Consider the following 17705-nt stretch of genomic DNA (forward strand, 5'->3'; position numbering starts at 1 on the left):
AGGTAGCAGGGGGTCCTGGCATAGTCTTAGTATCAGACCCTTTTGGGATTCTACAAGCTTGGGTCAGAAGACTTAATGGTTGAATAATAAGAAATAAATCCTATAACATGAAATTAGTAAATATTTCATGTATTCTAAGCTGAAAATTGCATATGTTTTTCTTTGTCTTCAGAGTTCTTATTAAAATGTTTTTCTTTAAAAACAAAACAGAGGGGGGGAGAGCAGAAGATGGCGGAGGAATAGGACGGGGAGACCACTCTCTCCTCCACAAATTTATCGAAAGAACATCTGAACGCTGACCAAACTTCACAAAACTACTTTTGAAGGCTGGCTGAGGACGTCAGGCTTTCACAAAAACTGCGCATTATCTTCAAAAGAGGTAGGAGAAATTATAAAAGATAAAAAGAGAGACAAAAGAGTTAGGGACGGAGACCCGTCCCGGGGAGGGAGTCGTAAAAGAGGAGGAATTTCCAAGCACCAGGAAACCCTCTCACCGGCGGGTGTGGGGGAGGATTTTTTATCTCGGAGGGCAACGTAACTGGGAGGAAAAAATAAATAAAATCGACAGATTACGTGCCTAAAGCAACTCCCAGCAAAGAACCCCAGACGCTCGCATCATCCGCCACCAGCAAGTGGGGGCTGAACGGAGAGGAGCGGGCGGCATTGCCTAGGGTAAGGACCGGGCCCGAGTGCCCCGAGGGCAATCTGAGGGAGCTAACGTGAGATAGTAACCTAAACTGTGGGACAGCGAGAGAGAGAGAGAACTATCCCGCGAAAAGCCCAACTCTAAGGCACTGCCGGCCCGCTCACAGAACAAAGGACTGAGCGATACCAGAGGAGAGCTAGCCGGCTGCGGACCGCGCCATCCCCCGCCGGACACAGCGGGCAGGCGGGGCCCGCTAGAGCCGGAAAGGGGCAAACTCGGCTCCAGAGAGGGCACCCCCTACCAAACTGCAAACAGGCTCCCAGTTTTTAAGCAAAGACTGCCTGAGATCCCGGAGGGTCGACAGCAGCCGGGAGGGTCGCAGCCAGAGACCAGCTCCCCAGAACCGACACAAAGCACACCGGAGCCGGGCGCGCCCGTAAACCGAGGCGGGGACCAGGGAGGTGATAAGCCGCACCGCCCCAACAGGGGACAGCGCCCTCGCCAAACTCCTGGCCGCCTGGGCAGCTCCGACCGGGAACGGCACAAGCCGCGGGCAAAATCGAGTCTGCGCCTTTGTGGAGTAACCGGGAGCCTGAACCTGAGCGGCTTAGTCCTGGGAAGTGCACGCAGCTCAGGGCCCGCTCCCCGGCCGAGTAACCTGAAGCCTGAGCAGGGTAGACGGGGAAAGCACACACGCCGTGAGCGGGGGCGAACCCAGTGCGGCCGAGACACTGCGAGCTTACCACACACACGCCAGAATTGCAGTGTTCCTTCCTCCCCACAGCACGATTGAACAAGCGAACCTAAAGAGATCACCTCCACCGCTTTGTTGCAGGGCGGAAATTAGATACTGAAGAGATCTCCAAACAGAAGCCAAATAAACAGAGGGAAGTGCATTGGAAGGGACAGGCCAACAGATTAAGATCCCTGTAGCTAATACCGACTGCATTAAAAAGGACCTACAGATCTTGAAAAGTATAAGCAGGAATAAGGATCTATCTAAAACTGAGCAGATCCCACACTGCTCACAACAGCTCCAGAGAAAGTCCGGGATATATATATTTTTTACTATTATTTTTTTTTTTTAATTTTTTTTTTAATTTTTTTTTTTTTAATAAAAAAAAAAATTTTTTTTTTCTCTTCTTTCCTTTTTCTTCAAGTCCTCTATTACACCTTTAACTTTCATTTTCATAACACACTATTAACTTGCAAAAAAAAAAAACAACCCTATTTTTGAAGCAAACTACATACATATATCTTATACCTTTTGTGTTTTTTTTTTTTTAATGTTTTTTTCCTGTTCTACATTTTTTTACTGTTTCTTTTTTTACTGTTTTACTGTTTTTTTTTTCTTTTTACACTGTTCCCTTTTTTCTTTTTTTTTTCTCTTTTTTTTTTTTTAGATTGTAAGTTTTATAAGAGTCTAACCTCTACTCTAGATTTTTAATCTGTGTTTTACATATTTGATATCAACTTTGTACATTTAAGAACCCAATCTTTAGGACCCATTTTTACTCAGGAGTGTGATCACTGGCCTGATCACTCTCTCCCCCTATTGATGCTCTTTCTTCTCCCCCAGGGAACCTCTATCTCCCACCCTCCTCCTTCTCTTCTCAACCCAATTCTGTGAATCTCTGAGGGTGTTCTGGGTACCGGAGAACACTTCAGGAACAGGATACTGCCCAGATCTCTCTCTCCCCTCTTAATTCCTCCCTTTCTACTCATGCTCACCTCTGTTACCTTCCTCCCCCCTCTCTATGTATCTCTGTGAATCACTCTGAGGGTTCCAAACTGTGGAAAGCACGGAGGGAAGTGCTTACTGGCTAGATTGCTCTCTCCACATTTGAATTCCCCTCTTCCCCTCCTGGTCACTTCAACCCACCCCCCCCACCTCATCTCTCCATGTAACTCAGTGAACCTTTCTGGGTATCCCTCACTGTGGAGAATCTTTTCACCATTAACCTAAAAGTTTTATTATTGAGACTGTATGGAAGGAGAAGTCTTGAGGCTACTGCAAGAATAAGACTGAAAGCCAGGGGAAACATTAATTAATAAGAGACCATCCAATAGCCTCCATAAATTCACTGAAACCAAGCTCCACCCAAGAGATAATAAGTTCCAGAGCAAGACATACCACGCAAATTCTCCAGCAACGCAGGAACATAGACCTGAGCATCAATATACAGGCTGCCCAGAGGCACACCAAATCCATAGACATCTCAAAAATTAATACTGGTCACTCCATTACACTCAAGAGAGCAGAAATCCAGCTCCACCCACCAGAACACCGACACAAGCTCCCCCAACCAGGAAACCTTGACAAGCCACCTGTCCAACCCCAACCGCAGTGAGGAACCTCCACAACAAAGAGGAACTTCATACTACCAGAATACAGAAGGGCCACGCCTAACACAGCAATCTAAACAAGATGAAAAGGCAGAGAAATACTCAGCAAGTAAAGGAAAATGAGAAATGCCCACAAAGCCAAACAAAAGAGGAGGAGATAGGGAATCTATCCGAAAAAGAATTTAGAATAAGGATAATAAAAATGATCCAAAATCTTGAAAGCAAAATGGAGTTACAGATAAATAGCCTGGAGACAAAGATTGAGAAGATGCAAGAAATGTTTATCAAGGACTTAGAAGAAATAAAAAGGAATCAATATAGAATGAATAATGAAATAAAGGAGATAAAAGACACTCTGGAGGGAACCAACAGTAGAATAACGGAGGCAGAAGATAGGATAAGTGAGGTAGAAGATAGAATGATGGAAATAAACGAAGCAGAGAGGAAAAAAGAAAAAAGAATCAAAAGAAATGAGGAAAACCTCCGGGACCTCTGGGACAATATGAAACGCCCCAACATTCGAATCATAGGAGTCCCAGAAGAAGAAGATAAAAGGAAAGGCCATGAAAAAATACTCGAGGAGATAATAGTTGAGAATTTCCCTAAATTGAGGAAAGAAATAGTCACAGAAGTCCAAGAAACCCAGAGAGTTCCAAACAGGATAAACCCAAGGCGAAACACCCCAAGACACATATTAATCAAATTAACAAAGATCAAACACAAAGAACAAATATTAAAAGCAGCAAGGGAAAAACAACAAATAACACACAAGGGGATCCCCATAAGGATAACAGCTGATCTTTCAATAGAAACCCTTCAGGCTAGAAGGGAATGGCAGGACATACTTAAAGTAATGAAAGAGAATAATCTACAACCCAGATTACTGTACCCAGCAAGGATCTCATTCAGATATGAAGGAGAATTCAAAAGCTTTACAGACAAGCAAGAGCTGAGGGAATTCAGCACCACCAAACCAGCTCTCCAGCAAATGCTAAAGGATCTTCTCTAAACAGGAAACACAGAAAGGATGTTTCAACACGAACTCAAAACAACAAAGTAAATGGCAACGGGATCATACTTATCAATAATTACCTTAAATGTAAATGGGTTGAATGCCCCAACCAAAAGGCAAAGGGTTGCTGAATGGATACAAAAACAAGACCCCTATATATGCTGTCTACAAGAGACCCACCTCAAAACTAGGGACACACACAGGCTGAAAGTGAAAGGATGGAAAAACATATTCCATGCAAATGGAGACCAAAAGAAAGCAGGAGTCGCAATACTCATTTCAGATAAAATAGACTTTAAAATAAAGGATGTGAAAAGGGACAAAGAAGGACACTACATAAAGATCAAAGGATCAATTCAAGAAGAAGACGTAACAATCATAAATATATATGCACCCAACATAGGAGCACCACAATATATAAGGCAAATACTAACAAGTATGAAAGGGGAAATTAACAATAACACAATAATAGTGGGAGACTTTAATACTCCACTCATGCATATGGATAGATCAACTAAACAGAAAATTAACAAGGAAACACAAACTTTAAATGATACAATAGACAAATTAGATTTAATTGATATTTACAGGAGTTTCCACCCCAAAACAATCAATTTTACCTTTTTCTCAAGTGCACATGGAACTTTCTCCAGGATAGATCACATCCTGGGCCATAAATCTAGCCTTGGTAAATTCAAAAAAATTGAAATCATCCCAGCCATCTTCTCTGACCACAATGCAGTAAGATTAGACCTCAATTACAGGAAAAAAACTATTAAAAGTTCCAACATATGGAGGCTAAACAACACGCTTCTGAATAACCAACAAATCACAAAAGAAATCAAAAAAGAAATAAAATTATGCATGGAAACGAATGAAAATGAAAACACAACAACCCAAAACCTATGGGACACTGTAAAAGCAATACTAAGGGGAAGGTTCATAGCAATACAGGCGTACCTCAAGAAACAAGAAAAAAATCAAATAAATCAACTAACTCTACACCTAAAGCAACTAGAGAAGGAAGAAATGAAAAACCCCAGGGTCAGTAGAAGGAAAGAAATCTTAAAAATTAGGGCAGAAATAAATGCAAAAGAAACAAAAGAGACCATAGCAAAAATCAACAAAACTAAAAGCTGGTTTTTCGAGAAGATAAACAAAATTGATAAGCCATTAGCCAGACTCATCAAGAAACAAAGGGAGAAGAATCAGATCAACAAAATTAGAAATGAAAATGGAGAGATCACAACAGATTCCACAGAAATACAAAGGATCATAAGAGACTACTACCAACAGCTATATGCCAATAAAATGGACAACTTGGAAGAAATGGACAAATTCTTAGAAAAGTATAACTTTCCAAAACTGAACCAGGAAGAAATAGAAGATCTTAACAGACCCATCACAAGCACGGAAATCGAAAGTGTAATCAGAAATCTTCCAGCAAACAAAAGCCCAGGACCAGACGGCTTCACAGCGGAATTCTACCAAAAATTTAGAGAAGAGCTAACACCTATCCTGCTCAAACTCTTCCAGAAAATTGCAGAAGATGGTAAACTTCCAAACTCATTCTATGAGGCCACCATCACCCTAATTCCAAAACTAGACAAAGATGTCACAAAAAAGGAAAACTACAGGCCAATATCACTGATGAACATAGATGCAAAAATCCTTAATAAAATTCTAGCAAACAGAATCCAACATCATATTAAAAAGATCATACATCATGACCAAGTGGGCTTTATCCCAGGAATGCAAGGTTTTTTTAACATCCGCAAATCAATCAATGTAATACACCACATTAACAAATTGAAAGAAAAAAACCATATGGTTATCTCAATAGATGCAGAAAAAGCCTTTGACAAAATTCAGCATCCATTTATGATTAAAACCCTCCAGAAAGCAGGAATAGAAGGAACATATCTCAACATAATAAAAGCTATATATGACAAACCCACAGCAAACATTATCCTCAATGGTGAAAAATTGAAAGCATTTCCCCTAAAGTCAGGAACAAGGCAAGGATGCCCACTTTCACCACTACTATTCAACATAGTTTTGGAAGTTTTGGCCACAGCAATCAGAGCTGAAAAAGAAATAAAAGGAATACAGATAGGAAAAGAAGAAGTAAAACTCTCACTGTTTGCAGATGACATGATCCTCTACATAGAAAACCCTAAAGACTCTACTAGAAAATTACTAGAGTTGATCAATGAATATAGTAAAGTTGCAGGATATAAAATTAACACACAGAAATCCCTTGCATTCCTATACTCCAATAATGAGAAAACAGAAAGAGAAATTAAGGAAACAATACCATTCACCATTGCATCAAAAAGAATAAAATACTTAGGAATATATCTACCTAAAGAAACAAAAGACTTATATATAGAAAACTATAAAACACTGATGAAAGAAATCAAAGAGGACACAAACAGATGGAGAAATATACCGTGTTCATGGATTGGAAGAATTAATATAGTGAAAATGAGTATTCTACCCAAAGCAATCTACAGATTCAATGCAATCCCTATCAAGCTACCAATGGTATTTTTCACAGAACTAGAACAAATCATCTCACAATTTGTATGGAAATATAAGAAACCTCGAATAGCCAAAGCAATCTTGAGGAAGAAGAATGGAACTGGAGGAATCAACCTGCCTGACTTCAGACTCTACTACAAAGCCACAGTCATCAAGACAGTATGGTACTGGCACAAAGATAGAAATATAGATCAATGGAACAAAATAGAAAGCCCAGAGATAAACCCACGCACATATGGACACCTTATCTTCGACAAAGGAGGCAAGAATATACAATGGAGAAAAGACAACCTCTTTAACAAGTGGTGCTGGGAAAACTGGTCAACCACTTGTAAAAGAATGAAACTAGAACACTTCCTAACACCGTACACAAAAATAAACTCAAAATGGATTAAAGATCTAAACGTAAGACCAGAAACAATAAAACTCCTAGAGGAAAACATAGGCAAAACACTCTCCGACATAAATCACAGCAGGATCCTCCATGACCCACCTCCCAGAATATTGGAAATAAAAGCAAAAATAAACAAATGGGACCTAATTAAAATTAAAAGCTTTTGCACAACAAAGGAAACTATAAACAAGGTGAAAAGACAGCCTTCAGAATGGGAGAAAATAATAGCAAATGAAGCAACAGACAAACAATTAATCTCCAAAATATACAAGCAACTTCTGCAGCTGAATTCCCGAAAAATAAATGACCCAATCAAAAAATGGGCCAAAGAACTAAACAGACATTTCTCCAAAGAAGACATACAGATGGCTAACAAACACATGAAAAGATGCTCAACATCACTCATTATTAGAGAAATGCAAATCAAAACCACAATGAGGTATCATTTCACACCAGTCAGAATGGCTGCTATCCAAAAGTCTACAAGCAATAAATGCTGGAGAGGGTGTGGAGAAAAGGGAACCCTCTTACACTGTTGGTGGGAATGCAAACTAGTACAGCCACTATGGAGAACAGTGTGGAGATTCCTTAAAAAACTGGGAATAGAACTGCCATATGACCCAGCAATCCCACTGCTGGGCATATACACCGAGGAAACCAGAATTGAAAGAGACGCGTGTACCCCAATGTTCATCGCAGCACTGTTTACAATAGCCAGGACATGGAAGCAACCTAGATGTCCATCAGCAGATGAATGGATAAGGAAGCTGTGGTACATATACACAATGGAATATTACTCAGCCATTAAAAAAAATACATTTGAACCGGTTCTACTGAGATGGATGAAACTGGAGCCCATTATACAGAGTGAAGTAAGCCAGAAAGAAAAACAACAATACAGTATACTAATGCATATATATGGAATCTGAAAGATGGTAACGATAACCCTATATGCGGGACAGAATGAGAGACACAGATGCATGGAACAATTTTATGGACTCTGAGGGAGAAGGTGAGGGTGGGACGTTCTGGGAGAATGGCATTGAGACATGTGTATTGTCATATGTGAAACAGAACACCATTCCATGTTCGATGCATGTGACAAGGGCTCGGGGCCGGGGCAGTGGGATGATCCAGAGGGATGGGATGGGGAGGGAGGTGGGTGGGGGGTTCGGGAAGGGGAACACATGTAAACCCATGGCTGATTCTTGTCAATGTATGGCAAAAACTATTACAATATTGTAAAGTAATTAGCCCCCAAGTAAAATAAATAAATTTATAAAAAAAAAAAAAAAAAAAAGAAATTATAATCAAAAAAAAAAAAAAATAAAAAAAAAAAAAAAAAAAAAAAAAAAAAACAAAACAGAAAAGTGGGGGTAACTGCCCTGGTGGTCCAGTAGCTTAGACTCAGTGCTCGCAATGCAGGTAGCCCAGGCTCAATATATAGTCCACCTGCCGCAACTAAGAGTTTGCGTTCTGTAAATAAAGATTCTGCATGCTGCGACCAAGACCCAGAACAGGCAGATAAATAAGTAAATATTTATGAATGTTTTTCCTTTCCCCCAAATTATACCTTGTCATAGAAAAAACCACAGTGAAGAAAAAGTAAGAAAAAAAAATCATATCCATAATCCAAACATGCCAAAGTAATCACTTCATATTCTCTCACATATACTGCCAAATTTTAAAGTGAAAGTGTCAATCGCATCCAGCTCTTTGCGACTCCATGAACTGTAGCCTGCTAGGCTCCTCTGTGCGTGGAATTCTCCTAGCAAATCTACTAAAATTACTGGAGTGGGTAGCTATTCCCTTCTCCAGGGGATCTTCCTGACCCAGGGATAGAACCTGAGTCTCACACATTGCAGGAAGATTCTTTACTGACTGAGCCACCAAAGAAGCCTATGAAATACACTTTCTCAGAGGCCGCATGTACTCAAGACTCTACAAAATCTTTAGCAGAGGATGGTTTCGATCCATCGACCTCTGGGTTATGGGCCCAGCACGCTTCCGCTGCACCACTCTGCTCTGACTTTTTAACTTTAAATTTCTATATAATCTTATAACAGTAAAAATTTGACTTTACTTCTGAATGTATTACATTCACATATAATCTCCCTTTTAAAATTCTATTTTACTGACTAAAAGCACATGGAAAGATACTGAACGTCATGAGTCATTAGGGAAATGCAAGTCAATGCCACAAGGTGATATCACTTCACACCCACTAGGATGATAAAATCATAAAAATGGAAGATCACAAGTGTAGGTGAGGATGCACGGGTTAATTGGAACCCTAATATATTGCTGTTGGGAATGTAAGAGTGCAGCCACTATGGAAACAGCTTGGTGTTTTCTCAATAAATTAAGCCTAAAATTGCTCTGTGACCATACCATCCTATGCCTGGGCATGTATCCAAAAGAACTGAAAACAGACGTTTAAACAAAAAGTTGTATACAGCCCTTCAGTAGTGGCACATCCACAGTTGCCTAAAGTTGAATATTTGGGAAACAATTCAAATATCCATTAACAGATAAATGAATAAATAAAATAAGTTATATCCATAACAAGAAATGTTGTTGTTGAGTTACTAAGTCATATCTGACTCTTTGTAACCCCATGGACTGCAGCACAGCAGACTCCTCTGTCCTCCACTGTCTCCTGGATTTAGCTCAAATTCATGTCCATTGCATCAATGATGCCATTCAAACATCTCATCCTCTGCCGTTCCCTTCTCCTCCTGCCCTCAGTCTTTCCCAACATTAGGGTCTTTTCCAATGAGTCAGCTCTTTGCATCAGATGGCCAGAGTATTTGAAATTCAGCTTCAGCATCAGTCCTTTCAATGAATGTTAAGGGTTGAATTCCTTTAGGATTGACTGGTTTGATCTCCTTGCCATCCAAGAGATTCTCAAGGGTCTTCTCCAACACCACAATTCTAAAGCATCAATTCTTCAGCACTCAGCCTTCTTTATGGTCCAACTCTCACAGCAATACATGACTACTGTATAAACCATAGCTATGATAAAGGAAAGGAACTGGACACAAAAAGTCACATATTGTATGATTCCATTTATATGAAATATGCAGAATAGGCAAATCCATATAGATAGATCTAGGAGCTGGAGGCAAAACAGAGGGTGACTGTTAATGGGTACAGGTCTCCTTTTCAGGTGATGGAAATATCTTGGAACTAGATAGAGGAGAGGTGGTGGTTGCACAACACTGAATGTACTAGATGGATGAAATTGAACACTTTTTAATGCTATGAATTCTATAATTGAATAAATTTTATTTTGTGTAACTTTTACCTCAACAAAAAAAATGCTATTTTATCTTACATTTTTCTTGTTAATCTGGATTTTTCATTAAACAATATATCATGAACATCAATCCACAATGGATTCCACATGGACTACACAGTCCATGGAATTCTCAGTTGGTAAAGGCAGATTCTTTACCAACTGCACTATCAAAAGGAAGCCCAAGAATACTGGAGTGGGTAGCCTATCGCTTCTCCAGTGGATCTTTCCAACCCAGGAACTGAACCAGGGTCTCCTGCATTGCAGGCGGATTCTTTATCAACTGAGCTATCAGGGAAGCCCTATAATTGAATAAATTTTATTTTATGTGACTTTTACCTCAACAAAAAAAATGTTATTTTATCTTATATTTTTCTTGTTAATCTGGATTTTTCATTAAATAAGAAATATATCATTAATCTGGAATTTTTATTAAATGATAAATCATGAATATCCCTCCACAAAGTGCAATCATCATCTTGAAGATCTTTAAAATCTCTACGTGTTAAGTATTCAATCCATTCTTTATTTTCATAAATGATATTATGATAGAAAACAATTTAGTTTGTCTTCACTTTGCAAAAAATAATCTTTATGTACCTTGACAACTTGAGATATCATTATCAATTACTTAATGAGTTACTCTTAATCACATAACCTTTGATGTAGAAATTTTATTTCTATAGCAGTAGCATCTTACATGCATTCATGTAAGATGTGGGTGTATTAAACACTTTTCATACAACACATAAGACTTGATGACTCCACAGACCTTGATGCTTTTGGTCCTATTAACAGAAGTAGATCACTGGAAGGGAGAAGGTGATAACACTTCAGCTCCCCCAGATAAACCCTGATTTCATCCTCACCTCAGTCTTTCGGATTGGAGTGATTAACTCACTTGCTCAAGGTCAATTAATTGATGAATGGTGGAGTGGAGGTAAGTTTTGTTAGCTTGGCTTCAAAGGTCATGCCTCATCTCCCAAGGAAATAATTTTCAAGATATATCTCAGCCCCAAGTGCGTTAGATCAGTGGAGAGCCCCTAAAGGTTTAGTAGATGAGACTCTTTGAAGAGTGATGCTTAACTTATTAAACGTAATATTTTTGATGGAGAATACATTCACTCATGTAGAAAATAAGATGCTCAGTGAAAAGCATTGCTTCTCCATATGTACTTCATTTTCCCATTTTTTTTTTCATCTTTAAGTAAATGCTTTACTTTTTGTATAGGGCTTCCCTTGTGATTCAGCTGGTAAAGAATCTGACTGCAATGTGGGAGACCTGAGTTCAATCCCTGGGTTGGGAGGATCCAATGGAGAAGGGAAAGGCCCAGTATTCTGGCCTGGAGAATTCCATGGACTGCATAGTCCATGGGGTCACAAATAGTTGGACACATCTGAGCAATTTTCTGACTTTTTGTATATCATTTCATAGTATATTTATGCTGATAATATATGTTCTTAATACCTTCAGCCTCATCTTAAACAAGTATGTAAGTTTATCAAATTTATAAAAAGTAAAGATTGCTCTATTTGGTGTACAGTTCTAAGTTTTGAAGTGTCTAGAGTGGTATAGCCACCACTACCATAGTCACCCTTGATAATCAAAACATTTTCATCCCAACTCCTGCCAGTGATCTATTCTCCATCCTTATCATCTGGAATCTTTCACCTAACAATGCATTAATGATTCATTTATGTTGCATTATTCAGTACTTTGGTATTTTATTGCTAAGTAATATTCCATAGTATGATGTGCCACATTTTCTTCCACAGTTGGAAAACGTGGATTGTTTTCAATTTTGTCCTATTCTAAACAAAGCTACTGTGGATATTTGTATATAAGTGTTCATTGGTCTTGGAGTGGGATGGCTGGGTCATATTATATGTGCATGTTTAACATTAGAGGAAACAGCCAAACTATATTTCAAAGTGCACCATTTAAAATTTTTAATTAAAATTCCCAGCCTTATTGTGATATAATTGACACATAACATTTTGTCACTCAAAGGTGCGCAACACATTGATTCAATAGATTTATAACTTTGAAAGTGATGACCACATGATATTAGTTACTACCTCTTACCCCATCACATTCTTACATTTATCTTTTTCTGACCAGAACATTTAAGATCCCTCTCTCAGGGACATTCAAGCTTGTGACACAGTACCATGTAGTCACCATACTGTACATTATGTCCCCAAACTAGTTAACTTATAACTGAAAGGTTGCATCCTTTGATCAGTATCTCTTCATTTCTCAAACTCCCAGTAACCACTACTCTACTCGTAGCTTCTTTGAGCTTGTCTTTTTTAGATTCCACATATAAGTATTATCATACACTACAGTTATCCCTCAGTACTTGAGGGGGAGGGGAATGGAGGGATTGGTTCCAAGACTCCTTGTGGATAACCAAATCTGGGGATGCTCAAGCCCTTCATGTAAAATGGTGTAGTACTTGTATATAACTTACACATAACCTCCTGTATACTTGAAATTATCTCTAGATTACTTATAATGCCTTGTTGTTGTTGTTTCGTTGCTGAGTCATGTCCAACTCTTTTGTGACCCCATGGACTGTAGCCCACCAGGTTCTTCTGTCCATGGGATCCTCTAGGCAAGAATACTGGAGTGGATTGCCATTTCATACTACAGGGGTCCTTCCCAACCCAGGGACTGAATCCATGTCTCCAGCATTGATAGGCTGGTTCTTTACCACTGAGCCACCAGGGAAGCCCTTTTGATGCCTAACACAATGTAAACAATATGTAAATATTTGTTGGTGCACAGCAAATTTAAGTTCTGCTTTTTGGAACTTTTTGAACTTCCCCTCCTCCCCTCCCCCTGAATCTTTTTGGATTGGGATTGGCTGAATCGGCAGATGCAGAATCCTCAGATATGAAAGGATAGCTATATTTGTCTTTCTCTAACTTATTTCACTTAGCATAATGCTGCCAAGTCCAACCACGTTGTTGCAAACAGATTTTCCTTCTTTCTCCTGGCTGAATTATATTCCATTGTTTATTATCCATTTATCCACTGATATTGTGAGTAATGCTGCAATGAAGATTGGAAAGCAGATATCTCTAGGAAATCCTGATTTCAGTTTTGCTGGGCCATATGGTAGCTTTATTTTTAATCTTTTGAGGAACCTCCATACCGTTTTCCATAGGTGTCCATGTCATTGAAAATTCTTATCATTAATGTCTGAGAGTTCTGGTTGTTCCCCATATTCACTGACATCTGAATGTGTCAGTGTTTCCCCAGCCATTCTTATGGGTGTACAATGATATATTACAGTGAATCTGGCTGCCAATGCAGGAGATGCAAGACACATGGGATAGGTCCCCGGATCTGGAAGATCCCCTGGAGTAGGACACGGCAACTCACTTCAGTATTCTTGCCTGAAAATTCCATGGACAGAGGAGCCTGGCGAGCTATAGACCATGGGGTCACAAAGAGTCAGACACATCTGAGTGCGCACACACACACACAATAACTAATGATGTTGAACATTTTTTCATGTGCCTATTTGCCATCCATATACCTTCTGTGGTAAAGCATCTTTTCAAATCTTTTGCCCATTAATTTCCCTTGAATTGTCTACCTTCTGATTATTGGATTTTATATAAGTCGTTTATAGGATATATGATTTGTATGTCTTTTTTTCCAAGTGTGTGCCATTATTTCTTTCACAAAGCAAAATTTTTAAATGTTTATAAAGTGCAATTTACCATTTCTTTCATTTTATAATTTATCCTGATGATGTTATATATAAGAATTTTTTGTTTAACTTATGGCTGCAAAGACTCTCTTCTAGTTTTTTCTTCTAAAATTTTATATTTTTACATTATTTAATTCCATGATTCATATTAAATTGAATTTATATAAGGTGTGACATATAAATTGACTTTTTTTCATGTGAATGTTCAGTTTTTCCAGTACCAGTTATTGAAAAGACTGTCTTTTGTGCTTTGACTTGCCTTGTTTTTTTTTAAAGTTATGGACTCTCTGTTCCAGTCAATTGATTTATGTGTCTAGTCTTTGGCCAGTATCTTCACCCAGTCATATTACTGCTGTTTTATAATATGTCTTGAAAGGGGTCTCATAAATCCTTCAACTTTATTTTTCTTTTTTAGAACAATTTTGGCTATTTTAGGTCCTTTGCATTTTCATGAAAATTTATAATCATCTTATTTCTACAAAAGTTCCTCCTGAGACTGTGATTTCTCAGAATTTGTAGATCAGTTTTAGAAGACTTAAGATCTTACCAATATTGAGTTTTCCAGTCCATGAACATTGTATATCTCTTCACTAATTTGGGTCTTCTTGGATTTCTTTTATCAGCATCTTGAAGTTTTCATCCTGGAATTCATGTACATATTTTGTTAGATTTACACCTGAGTATTCCACTTTTTCCAGTTAATGATACTTGAAAAAATGGCATTTGAAAACATTTTCCGATTGTTTATTGCTAGTGTACAGCAGAGTTGACATATTTTTTCTGTAGGGACCCATATAGTAAATATTTTAGTGCTTGCAGGCCATATTCAGTTACTCCTCCTCCCCTTCCTCTCCTTCTTCTACAATTCTTTTAAAATATAAAATGATTCTTTGCTTATATATCTTATAAAAAGAGGCCACAGGTCAGATATGGTCCATAGACCATAGTTTGCTGACCCCTGGAATGTAAAAATAAAATTAATTTTTTATATTGACCGTGTATCCTGAAGTCTATTGCATCATTCTCAGTGGAATACAAATAATGCTGTTATTACATCAATCTTTAAAAAAAAAAAACCTTTGCTTCATCCCACTTTCCTACCAGTTAACGCAGAGTTTTCCCCACCATGGAGCTAACTCCTTCAAAGTGTTATCTGTACATAAGCTTCAAATATTTCCTCTTCCACTACAAATGGATTTTGACTTTCCACTAAGGGCTGTGATGGTGAACGAATGAGAGAGAGGAGGAAGAGAGGCATGGGGTCATAAGCCTCCTGTTTAATTCTCAAGACTCACTCAGGCCTGGTCCAGTAACTGGCTGCTGTGGGGTACCCATTCCACTCCTGTGTGTGTTGTAGACTCATTCTGCTAGAAGATTCAGAGACAACAAACTCTAAGACATTCAGTCTCCATGAGTGTGTGTGTAACTCTGTGACTATGTGTGGGACTGTGTGTATGCCTAGGTATCAGTGGGTGATGGTGTGTGTGTGACTGCATGTATGTAATTGTGTGCATGGGTACATGCATTAGTGTAATGTGCTTTGTACATGTATGTGCACATGTGCATAAGAGCATGTATGTAAATGCAAGCACATGTAGGTACATGTCACTGTGTTTATATGTGTCTATGTGCACACAGTGTGTATACATATGTGATTGTTTATGTAACTGTGTACATGTGTATATGTGTGTAAGGGTGTGAGTGTATGTATCTTGAAGTCACTGAACCACTCTAACAGTCCATACCACGTTATGTTCCTCACATCAACAGCTGTGGGAGGCTCCTACCTCTGTCCCCAGATCTCACCCAAGCAGTACTGGAAGGACATTATGGAGAAATAACACCCTTAAAAGCAACCCTGAATAAGGACTGGTGGGTGCATGTTCTCTTCTGTCCCCCAGGGACTAAGACCCAGGTGCCCACAATGTGAGCCTTCTCGCTGAAGCACCATTTACCTACTGCCTTCCCTTCACAGTCTCTCTTCCACAGTGCCCTACTGGCATTTCCTGGGATCACTTCCAAAGAAGCAACTTGCATTAGAAGCCTTGCCTCAGCATCACCTCAAAATAAACTATTTACACTTGAACCCTTTCATCAGGATCTACTTCCAGAGAATGCAAACTAAAACACACACATAAGCTTACTCCTCCAAACACAACAGCCTATTATTATTCCCATTTTGCTGAGGAGGAATATGAGGCACAGAGAAGGCAAGTCACTTCCCCAAGGTCACACAGCTAGAAAGGGACAATTGACCCTAGCATTGACCATGAGTCATCTGTTCCCAAGCAAGCACTTGTACCTTTCAAGGGAGTAAAGAACAGTGTACATTCACAGACTTCAAGATAGATGATGTCAATGCCAGTGGGGATCAAGGCTCATGGCTTGTGTCTGTGTCCTCATTCTGTCATAAAATAAGTGAAATAAAGGCAATTATTCAGGCTTAGTGATGACTGTGAGCCTGGGAGTGTTTTTATTAGCACTTAACTCATTTCAATTTATTTGAGTTTCACATTTGATTTTATTTGTCATTACCCTCAATTTTCAGGTTAGAAATTGAGGCACAGAAAGGTAAAGAAACCGGCCCAAATTCATTCACGGGGCCTGATTTGGCACCTGACGTTCTAGTTCTCAATCTCAATTCTCTCTGGTTTCTACAGATCCCATGGATTTCTTGCTGCCACCTGGTTGGCATAGCACTAAGCAAACAGTTAGCATGGTACTATGCACAACACTATGAATTTTTCCTTTTACAAATATGATTTGTAACTGCATAGATTACCGATCATAATGAAAAATGGTTTGCAGGCTTCATCTAAGAAAAGGAAACAATTGGTTAAATGTAGACATTTAACAGAATCATTGTTCCTCCTATTCCGCCCTCCCAATCCAGGTGTCAGGTATAATTTTTCAACATTTTCCATGCCTACACAAACATGGACACTCACATGACTGGTTTGCTGAGGTGTCCTATCCCTTTGGTCAATGTAATAGTCGGGTTCTGGCAGAGACCTCAAATGAGCTACATAAGAGTTGGTTTAAGTAGGGGCCATTTACAAAGTTGCCACTGCAACCCACTCCAGTCCTCTTGCCTGGAAAATCCCATGGATGGAGGAGCCTGGTAGGCTGCAGTCCATGGGGTTACTGGGAGTCGGACACGACTGAGCGAGTTCACTTTCACTTTTCACTTTCATGCCTTAGAGAAGGAAATGGGAACCCACTCCAGTACTCTTGCCTGGAGAGTCCAGGGATGGGGGAGCCTGGTGGGCTGCCGTCTCTGGGGTCACACAGAGTCGGACACAACTGAAGCGACTTAGCAACAATTTACAAAGTATGAGCCCTACAAACAAGGGCTATTGCATGCCATTGGTTCTACAAGCATTAAGGCATTAATTGAGGAATTAAGGACTGTCTTTCCCATACTCTCCTGCTCAGCAGCTCCTCTAGGAGCCCCATCCTTTAAGTTTTCTGTCCACCTGAGACAACCTCTCAGAGCAATTCTGGACAGGATCAAGAGCGGGCCAGGAGGAGATGGTATATCCATTGGAGATCCACTGGATGGTGTGTTCTGAATATGGTTCTATGATCCATGTGGTGATACAAGGACCTCAAGATATCGCCCCACTGGGGTCACCATATTGCCTGAGATTCCACCACTATAAATGTCCCTGGATTAACTGAGCACTGTCCCTTATAAATGGGAGTAGAGCAGCATGGCAGAGGGGAAAGGCTTAGGCTTG

General features: G+C 39.4%; 1 non-coding gene across 1 annotated transcript; it reads right to left on the minus strand.

Annotated features, from left to right (window-relative positions):
• Window positions 1-8895: 8895 nt before the first annotated feature.
• Window positions 8896-8967, minus strand: TRNAM-CAU (transfer RNA methionine (anticodon CAU)). Its single transcript has one exon. It is a non-coding gene; the product is annotated as a tRNA-Met (tRNA).
• Window positions 8968-17705: the final 8738 nt, after the last annotated feature.

The sequence above is a fragment of the Giraffa tippelskirchi genome, chromosome 6 (assembly GCF_054371585.1).
Source record: "Giraffa tippelskirchi isolate mGirTip1 chromosome 6, T2T-mGirTip1v1.2.pri, whole genome shotgun sequence".
In the NCBI taxonomy this organism is placed as follows: Eukaryota; Metazoa; Chordata; class Mammalia; order Artiodactyla; family Giraffidae; genus Giraffa; species Giraffa tippelskirchi.